Source organism: Cyprinodon variegatus, unplaced genomic scaffold (assembly GCF_000732505.1).
Source record: "Cyprinodon variegatus isolate N-32 unplaced genomic scaffold, C_variegatus-1.0 Scaffold77, whole genome shotgun sequence".
Classification (NCBI taxonomy): domain Eukaryota; kingdom Metazoa; phylum Chordata; class Actinopteri; order Cyprinodontiformes; family Cyprinodontidae; genus Cyprinodon; species Cyprinodon variegatus.
The window spans coordinates 1,683,629-1,694,393 of record NW_015150530.1 but is presented as its reverse complement, the minus strand read 5'-3'; positions in this window follow the sequence as shown (position 1 = coordinate 1,694,393).

Below are 10,765 nucleotides of genomic sequence, written 5' to 3'. Positions count from 1 at the left end.
GATAGATAGATAGATAGATAGATAGATAGATAATCATTTTATAAGGTGCAAAAAACTATGTGTCCCTCACATATCAGTTTGTCTTGGTGCACAGTTTGTCTGTGATTTATGCGTGTGTGTAATTGAGTGTTAATAAAATGTGTGTCCGGAGCCCATGTAATTGTGTGTTTTCAGGACCTGCCATGTGTGAGCTTATGTGTAATTGGGTGTTATCGATGTTGTGAGTGTAAGTCAGGGATGAAAGGGCGAGTGGTGAGGTTACAGTGTGACGCAGCTTCAAAGAGTTGAAGATAGGTATGAAAATACCCCCCAACACACAGAAATGTCACACAACCACACACTGTCAGAGGATGTTTGTTGCCAGTATTTTACAATCTTTTTGAATGTATGGTGTCTCTGAAGGAGATTGTGATTTACATCAGCAATAGATTACAAGAAATAATGAATAACTTTTATTTTTGCATTTTCCTTTACAAGAATTGCACAAAATAAACATTTTGATGTAAATAGGTTTATAATTGACACAAAACCATCTGCATAAAATTCACCAACAAAACAGCTGCTTAAGATAAAAACATGTTTTTGCTCCAAAGGTATTTCACAAACTTATAGAGCATTCAGATGAAAAGGTCTTTCACCATTCTGCTGTTATTTTCTGTGGGGCCTTAGGTCTGGGGATAGATAAGGCTACCAAGGTTGGTTGATTCAGCATCTGGTTAGCTGTTTCTGTGTTTGATCGTTGTCCTCTTGAGAGAAAATTGTGTATTACAATTTTCAGTTTAAAAGATCTGTATGCAAAATTTAGAATGTGCCATTAAGGGCATTTGCTCTTTTGATCTAATAAGGCTACTATGGCATTTAGGAGAGATGTAAGCCCCCAGCATCACTGAACCTCCACCATACTTATTGTAGCTTAGGTTCCAAACATTCCCCCTTAGTTTGCTTTAAGACCTACAGTACTTGGAGTTTTTTTTTTTCTTTTTTTCCTAGAATACTCAATCTTGGTCGTACCTCAAAAAAAGTATACAGATCATTTAGTACACAAACTGATTTTGTTTATAAAGAAACATTTTTTTGTTCAATTTTACTTCTGTCAATAGCATATATGAAGCTATACATGGCATATATGATATATATATATATATATACATATATATATATATATATATATATATATATATATATATATATATATATATATATACTCAATCATTTACTCTATGAGCTACTTAACAACAAATATATTTATTTCAAATGCTTTACATAATGTTGATAGAAACTGTTTGTTGTGCCAATAATTATGGCAAAGGTGATTTTATCAATCATAGTCAATCATTGGAGTTTTATATTTTCCAGTCAGTTTATTTCCAAACTGTGACAATAAACAATGAGTGCTCTGTATGGAGTATAAAACCCTGTTTTGAAAGTATTCTCATACTCATCATACCTTAAGCTGTTCAGAAAGGTATAGAGGGTTTCTGTTTATATATTCTTTTACATAGTGCTGTGTGGGTGCTGTTTAATTGATGCGGGCTGGCCATCGATCCCTCCCGCCCGGCCTAATGAAGGCCTGATTGGTTTGTGAGGGCTGGCTGGTTCTGCTTAGCTGCCTCTGTCTGCACACACCACAGAACACACGCTGAATCCAACATTATTCTTTTCAGCTTTTTTTTCACACATTGTTTTGTTCCGTCTTTGTCTTCTTTCTTTAAATCTCCTTGCATTCTCTCCTTTTGTCTCACTGCCTGTTATTTCCCCCCTTTGCATTGGTGCATCCATTATGAGTCAGTGTCCTAAAATGAGACCCGAATCCCTCTATAATTTGCGGCAAAGTGTGACATTTACTGATAAAGAGTATATTCAAACGCCTTGGTGGCTGAGACTTGGCTCCGGTTTAGATACGTTTTTGATCGCTATGAAGAACTTGGTGTTTTAGGGGCAATAAAGTCAGTGATATATTATTTTAAACCATTCCTGCACACAAATATTTAGAAGTTTTTTCCAAAACATTTGAACCTACTCACTCTTTGACATATTTTGTCATATGTCTAGTCTCCATCACGTGTCTCTGGTGTTGGTGTCCTTCTGCCTTTACCAGTCAGCACAGCTTCAAGTCAGTCAGTCTGTCAGTCAGTTGTCACTGTGCTTCACCTGTCATGGCAGTGCCCATGAATGTCTTTTTGTGTCGTTTAGCTCTACTCAGACACAGGCATTACACCACCCTGTTAATGGCTTTGTCAGATGGCCCTTCCACAGAGCCAGTCAGGAAGACAGACAGCTCTTCTATCAGTACGAGTGTGTTTGTCAATGTGTGTGTGTGTTTGCACATGTGTACACGTTTCAGTTGCGAACATCAAGATTCTAGTCGGGAAATAAAATGCCAGCCGGGTTTCTGCCTGTCAAGTACCAATAAAAGTGTGTGACTTTTGAGGTGGAAAGCAGAGCAGGTGTCTGTGTGTGTCATAAAGAACACCAAAGATTCTTCTGTAATGCAATAGAGTTTTAGTATTTAAAATAATGCCTGAATTTTTGAAAATTTTATATACATCCAGTATGTCACTTTTTGGACAAATGACATCATTAGTTTCATTATTTCAGGGAATAATTCCAGGGAAATAAGTTTTTATTCTAATATATATTAGTTATGTAGGCTTAATGATTTAAGTCAAATATCTGCAAATCTTAGGTTTTTTTCTCTAATACATGTTATGGACTGTTTTCTTTGTGTTAAATCTTCACAACCAGCCTTTCAATTCGGGGTGAACTAAAGACTAAAAACCTAACTTTAAAAACTATATCTAAAAACCTTGCTTTGAAACTATTGAACCTTTAATGAAATATGTATTAATGTTTTAATTATCTGCACTGCTAATTGTATTTATGTAGTTTGATTTTATGGACCCCAGGAAGACGAGCAACCACTGCTGTGGAAGCTAATGAGGATCCAAATAAAACAATAACCTGTTAAACTGTAGAAAAAGTGCTCTGATGCTCAACTTTAATATTTTTCCTATAATTTCTGCATTAAGATCTACTGTTTGAATTTCCCGACCCAGAAATATTTTCAAATTAGAAAACTATAAACTTGTATAATATTTCATGGGGTTTATATTATTAAATGAAAACAAGGTTTTTGCCTAACAGTGAAGTTATCTGCAATTATAGGTTTTTACTTATTCCACTTTCCACAACTGCTCAGACTTTGTTAGTCTGGATGATAAATGTCCACATTTTTTTGTCAACTCTTCCTACACAGCCTAAATTGGTTTTATGTCTGGACTTAGATCAGGACATTCAGCCTCAAGTTATTTGCAACGTCTAACAGATTTTGATCCAGAATCGCTCTTTATTTACCTTCACCCATTTTCCCATTATCTCTTAGCTTCCACACTGCATGATGATGTGACAACTATATATATATATATATACAGTATATCAAATTAGATGTCCAGCTAATTTGGTTGTTTTTTTTTTTACAACAAAAACCATAACCATGACCTTGACACTCACACGCCTTTAGAGGAAAACTAAATATCATCTGCAAAATAAGATCATTTGTTCATGGTATGGTCCATTGAAAAGAAATGATACTGAGTACTGAGCCCACAAATCAGGCTAACTGTATCTGACCAGATATGTTTTTAACAAACTTGAAAGCAGGCGGAAACTTCTTGGCTAGAAATAAAAACAAATAACTTTTTTGTTTAAAAATCACCTTCATATAGTTGTAATATAAACAAATAACATAATATGTAATATAAACGTTGTAATATGTAATATGGAGGATTAAACATGAAAATATGTAAGAAAGTTTTGGAAGTAGTTAAGAATTGTTAAAACAATAGTAGGAATATATGGTCTTTTTTGAAGGGTTTGGTAAACAAGAAGAATGTCTACAATCTGTTTATGAGCAGGTGTTATACTCTACAAGTGTTATTGCTCTGCAACAAGTCTTGGTAGCAGTTTTAGAGCAAAAAGAGGGTAAAGTGAGCGCCAAATGGTGCATTGATCAAACCGCCTTCCAACCTGTGGTGCATCTTTATTTCTCTTCTGCCGGTCTGGTATGGTAGCCGTCACCTCTGGCCTCATATACCAGAGCCTTCACCTCTCCAGCCTCCGCCAACAAATACACAACAGCATACAGCGCGATAAGTGGTGTGTGTTTACAGCTTGTTCATTTCCACTCTCCAGCTCTCAGCAGAGGAAAGGAACGAGGGCGAGCGGTGGGGGAAAAGAAAGAGACAAAAGGGTAAAAAAAATACGACAGGGAGAGAGTAAGGGGGCTATCGGAAAGGAGAGGGATGGCTTGTGGGTAGTGTTTTTGTCCTGGAGAGAAATAGCCCTCTGGGTTGTAATTGGAGGTGGAGGGAGAGAGTGAGCGAGAGGGACACAGGGAGAGAAAGTGGGAGAGGAGGGAGGAAGAGACAGGAGAAATTGCTTGGCTCGGGCTGTGTGGGATGATAGTGTTTTTGACAGGTAAATAAGGCTGTGATTGTCGACAGTTACACTGCACCTCACTGACCCTCACATGCACCGGCCTCCTCCATCTATATTTCACTCTGACACACATGCTGACTCCTTGCCTTGCTTTTGTCTCTACTCACACACAGTAAACTGCAGCAGTGGAAATGCACACCAGCCAATTCAGGGTAATTTTAACATGTCAGAAAGTTGGTTAATATGTTGAGATGTTTCTCTAATCTTGGGTTAGTTCATAAGCTCAAAGAACTGAACACACAACATAGAAATGTCTTCCTTATTTCCTCCGGTTAGCTGTCCGAAACTTAAATCATGGGGATTCTTTTGCTCATGACAAAGCCTTATAGAAGGGCTCACTCCCCTTTTGCCACATTAAAATGTTCAAACATCAATGACTGTATACATCCCAAAATAGCATATAATAGTGCACTAGGTGTGGGTGATTGTGTTTTTTATTTATTTATTTTTTGAGAAAAAAAGTGGTAAGAAGAAACATTTTGAAAAATAGTCATAAACTGTAAAGCTGCCAAGGGTGGTTTGCTAAAGCCTATGGAGGGGACGAGACCCAGTCTCTAAGTTTAATTTGGTCTAAATTCAAAATTCTGCATTTACTAGAAAACTGAACATCGCTCTGAACACAACAGCAAAGTTGGTTTAAGGTTTGTGGGAAGATAGATGAGTAATTCTAAAAAAAAAACAAATGAAAAGAAGAGCTTTAAGTTTAAAAGAAATTAGAACAGGTACCAAGGATATATTTCCAATTGCTGCAAACCTAAGAGTGAAGAATGACATGTTTTTATCAAGTCACATTCATCTGTTAGGAAGGCCCAGCCAAAGTCAAGACTTAAATTAATCTTAGAATCAATAGAAACCCGTACTAGAGATTTGTAAAGCTCGGGATAGGGCAAAAATACACCACTTTGTGCTGGTCTACCACATAACATCCAAACAGAGATACAGTGAATTCTATAGGTCAAATTCAAGGGGTACAAATATCTTCTGTTAGGTAATGTAGATGGAAGAATTGTTTGATCGAGGAAGAAATTCTCTAAGGAGATCTCTGTGGTAGTTTTTTAACAAAAAACAAAATACACAAACATTGCAGGTTTATATTACTAAGAGATAGATGGATAGATAGATAGATAGATAGATAGATAGATAGATAGATAGATAGATAGATAGATAGATAGATAGATAGATAGATAGATAGGCTGCTGTTGTCTCTCAGTAGTTGTATCTCTTCTTCCTCACCACTTTTCCCTTTCCCTTCCATCTTCCTATTCTCTTTTATCAAGTCAACAGCCGTCTCCACCTTCCCTACTGCCTGCCCTTGCCCCCCACCCTCCTCTCCTCCCTACCCCCCCTCCCTCGCTCACTCCCCTCTCTCCCTCTCTCACTTCAATCTCAAGTGTTTTCAATTTTATTCTAGAGTGGAATTAACTACCCCCGATGTCAAATTGCCGACGAAATCGATAATAATATCTTTACAAAAGAGGATATTCCAGTCTCTCGCGTCGGCTTTTGAAAAATGGAAAATTTAGCCGAGATTGATTCATTAGTTGACACGTTATAGGACGGTATAAGTATTGATCGCGGCCTGTCATGTCCCATCTCGGCTAATCGAAGCTGAGGCGCTCTGTCGATGGGCGCATTTTTCATAATTCCGTCGCCGGGGAGAGAGACCAGCCGGCAGAGGCGACTGCAAGGCACAGAGAGAAAAAGAGGAGAGGAGGCTATAGGGGGGCAGAAAGAGATAGACGGGGGGGAGAGAGATGACTTGAGGGGGGAAATAGGTAGGGGGCAAAGAGTGAAAGAGCGAGAAATAGAGTGAAAAAAGAAGCACGGGGTAGGAGAGGGGACAGGCAGAGCGCGGTTGTGTGCGTCTGTGCGTGCGCACGGCTGTGACTCCATGGCTGTGCGTCCGTCCTGCTCTGAGGCCTTGAGGTGAGGCAGAGAGGCGAGCCACAGGGAGGAGAGGGTAAGTTAATAGTGCAGGTATTGGGGCGTAGATAATTAATGCATTAACTAATTAAAGTCAAATGGGGGAGATAACGAGTTGGAGGGAAGTGCGAAAGAAAATAGGAAAAGACGCTGGGATGGAGAATTAGGGAGACAACAGGAGAAGAATAGCTTTTAATGGTGAGCGAAGGGATGCGGAGAGGTGTGAAAAAAGGGAGAGGTGAGAAGGAGGATGACGAGGTTTTGGGATGGAGGTGGGGGTAGGGAAGAACCGAGGGGCAAATAAATAGAAATCGAATAGTTTGGTTGGGAGCAGACAGAAGTTCTGAGGCGGAAAAAAATATATATATATAAAGAAGAGAAAGCGACAATGATGGAGAAACTTTTGATAGTTTTAAGGTTCGTTTGAAAAGTTGATTCAGATAACATAATATTGCTCCTCTGATAGTCTTCCCACGTGTGGAAACATCGACAAGTGTCCCGTCTGTCAAGAAAGGTGGAAGAATAGAAGCTGTTTGTCTTATAGTCTAAAGTCTGCAACTCCAACAGCCCCTTCCCTGTATAGAAAACATAATACCAGCATTATCCAATCACCTGCTTTGACTCTCAGAATAATCCTCAGTGACATCACATTCTTTGTCTTTAGGGTTCAATATGACATTGGTCAACACTTTGGAGCTAAAACAGCTTTAAATCTTCTGGGAAGGAGTGTGTTTTGTTGAATTTTTGACCATTCTTCCAAAAGTGTGTTTCATAGGCCAGGCTGATGTCTGACAACAAGGTCTGGCTCTCACATCTCTAATCCATCCCAAAGGTGAGAGTTCAGGAAGGACAAGCTCATCACTGTTTTTGTGGACCTTGCTTAGTGAACAGGTGCACTTCATGTTCGGAAGAGGAAGTAGCCATGTCCAAACTGTTCCCACAGAATTTAGTGTTGAAATTTTCAATATCAGTTAGTATGCTGAAGAACTCTAAGCCATAAACCCCGTTCAACCAAAGTTTAAACTAGGCACAAGACAGTCAGACAACTGCTGCCCTCTAATCAATCAGTTTGCCAGTTAGCTGTGTGATTCTGAGCCTTTCTGCATGGAGTTTGCATGTTCTCTTCATGCATATGTGGTTTCTTTCCAGGTACCCCAGCTGCCTCCAGCAGTCCAAAAACATGACATCTCTAAATTGTCTTTAGGTGTGAGAGTGTGTGTGTGTGTATGGTATTATGGCTCTGCATTGTCCTGGGATGGACTGGTGACGTCTGCAGGGTGTAAACCATCTTTTGACCATAGATTGCTGGAGATAGGCATCAGACCCCCAAATGAAGCAAGAGAAGATGGATGGATGGATGGATGGATGGATGGATGGATGGATGGATGAATGAATGAATGAATGAATGAATGAATGAATGAATGAATGAATGAATGAATGAATGAATGAATGAATGAACGAATGAATGAATGGATTTCAAGGGTTCCTCATAATAGAAATGAAAACGTTTTTTTATACGTCTTAAAAGGATGTTATTATAACCGATAAGTCAAGCAAAACACTTAATTGATAAAAATAGAAACAGAAAAAAAAATCCAAAGAACTATGTTCTTTGTTACAACTTTTACAGGGTTTAAGAACAAAATAATAGCTGGATTCTGGGCTTTCATAGCTTGGTGTTCTGAAGCATATGGATTTATGTTAACAAAATGCAAAGAGGGAACGACATCAGAAGAGGAAATGTTCCAGGCTTTCTAATCTAAGAAAGGGTTATGAGAATATTTTTAACAAACAATTGAAGGACATTTAGAAATATTTTAAGAGACATTTAATACTGGGGTACATTTTGGAAGCAAAGTCACTGTAAATCTAACCTACCAAAACAGTTTGAAGATTTTTTCTGTCTTGTATTGATAAAAACAGATTTTCCTTCATTTTTTGTGACAATTTAAAAGCTTATAGTTTGTGGTAATGTAATAGATTTTAAATAATCGCCCTTCTCTGTGGGGAAAGAAGAAGTGAATCCTTCATTAAAGGGCTTTTATAACTTTTGTGTGCCGAAATGCATATCAGAATAGAAACACAAATCTGTTGGCCCAAGGCTACAATATTCAGAAGGAAGTGGTGTGGTTTATATTTCCTGTTCTGGGACAGAAACTACATCACCAAGATTATTGGGTCACATCAGAAAAGCAATGAACGTGGATGTTCCAGTCATCTCCATGGCTGCATGTGTTACATAGTTTAGTGTGAGGAAACTGGCAGAAGCTGAAAATCTTATAAAACCTAAGTTACTAGTGCTTGGAACAGGAGCCATCAACAAACTGGACCCTGAAAGCAAAGAACATACCAAATGACCTGATCCAGTTTAGCATGTTTATTGCCATTCAAAAGTCTAGTAAAGTCTAAATTTTCAGCACCTTGAAAAATCAGGGATTCAAACAAAAGAGTAAATGTTGTTTAGGTTTAACTTTTTTCAAACAGTAAATTTGCAAACCAATATGTTAAATAAAAACATTTTAAAAAAATCATATGTCTAATAATTAATGTCCTAGAAAATGTTGATGGTAAACCACCAGCAGCACTGCTTGTAATCCACCATACTGAAACCTCATCTCTGTCCATGGTCCTGAAACCAGCAGAGGCATGTAATATCTCCTGATGGTGCTGAAAGTACAGTAGAATATTCCTCTGAGACTGGCAGTCTTTATTTCTGTGCATCTGTGCAATAATCGTGACCATTTTACTTATGTAAGAAGTTTTTAAGTTGCAAATCATCTCTAGGGGAAGTGATCATTGCTTTTCCGTTGGTTTTATTAGCAATAACTCATATTTTCTGGTATGTGACTCTTAGAGTAAAGCAAAATGTATCAAGTCAGAAATTCTAAGGTAGTTGTGACTGATTTTATTCATAGTGTAACCGTTTAACTTGAGGCCAACAAAAAATAGGATTAATGAGGCTGCAATCTATATCACAATGTCTACTGTTTATAGGAGTTAGAGACAGCGAGACACACAGACAGACCCAGTGAGATGTAGGCAGTTCAACACACAGCCAGAGTTGTGTTCCTGAAGTGCTTCCATTTATAAAACAGAACCATTTCTTATTGCCTTGTCTGGCTAATCATATTGGTTTTACTACTTGCAACTCAACTCATGTGTGGCAAATCCCCAGCTTTACATTATAACTTCTGAGGTGAGTTTTAGCATAGCATAATACACATTCCGATTGTTAGAGAGAACCAAACACAACGGACCAGTAGAGGATTTGATCATCATGTGTTCAGTATTGTTTTCTTTGAATTAAATGAGTCCTGGAATGATAAACTTTACCGAGTGTCAGAATTACAAATGGCGAGGGTCTTTACATCGATAATACACACTCATGTGTGTGCGGGATTGCATGAGAGGAATTTTCAACAACATATAATAAAATTCCTCCTCCGTAAAGCAAAAAAGGTTGGGTTATTGCAGACAAAAGTTTGGATTTTTAGTTTTCCTTCTGAAATCATTGCTATCATGTCTTTCTTCAAAAACATGGTGAACTTTCTTGACAGAATACCTAAAACCTGAACTAGTCTGATCATGAAACAGGGTGATCCACTCAGAGAGCTTGTACCCAAACATCTTTGAGCCAAACAACATAAATCTTATTCTAATTGATCTTTGATAAACTACAACGCATCGTTTGAGGAAGTCCTGTTGCACCTACAGAAAATGGGACTATGTTGCAGAGGGCGAACCACCACACACCCTCTCAAATCAGCAATGATAAAGGTGGAGCTGTAATGGTTTGTGGGATGGAATCAAGAGAAATGAGATACACCAAATTAGAAGAGATTGGCCTGATGGACTTGGATTAGAAGGGAAAAAGGTGTATAGGGACGGGATATCGAGAAGAGCAGGAGTGAGTGAGTGAGTGCATATGGGGAAGATGGGGAAAGATGGAGGGGAGAGGAGGAAAGAGGGGAGGGGTGGGAGGGGGGTCTTGGTACTTGGCAGTCTCTGGGTATCTCAGGTTCTCTCCGGCCGGGAAAGCGGTCGATATTTAATTGTTATTGCTAGCATGGAACGCACGGAAGCGGGGCCTGTACGAAAATTTCTCATTTATTTGGTATTCTTGTTTTCTCTCCTTTTCCTCCCTTCACCCGCAGTCCTCTTTGCGGGGGAGGAAAGTGAGGGGAGGGGGAGAGGGGGGGCGTCCTGTGTGCGCACTGGGGGCAAATGAGAAAAGGGGATGAGATCCTTGGATGGATCTGAAAAAAAAAACAGTGTCGTCCTCTCCCCAAGTTTAGTTTCTGTCCCCAGACACACCGTATCCCACCCACTATCACCTCCACCATCC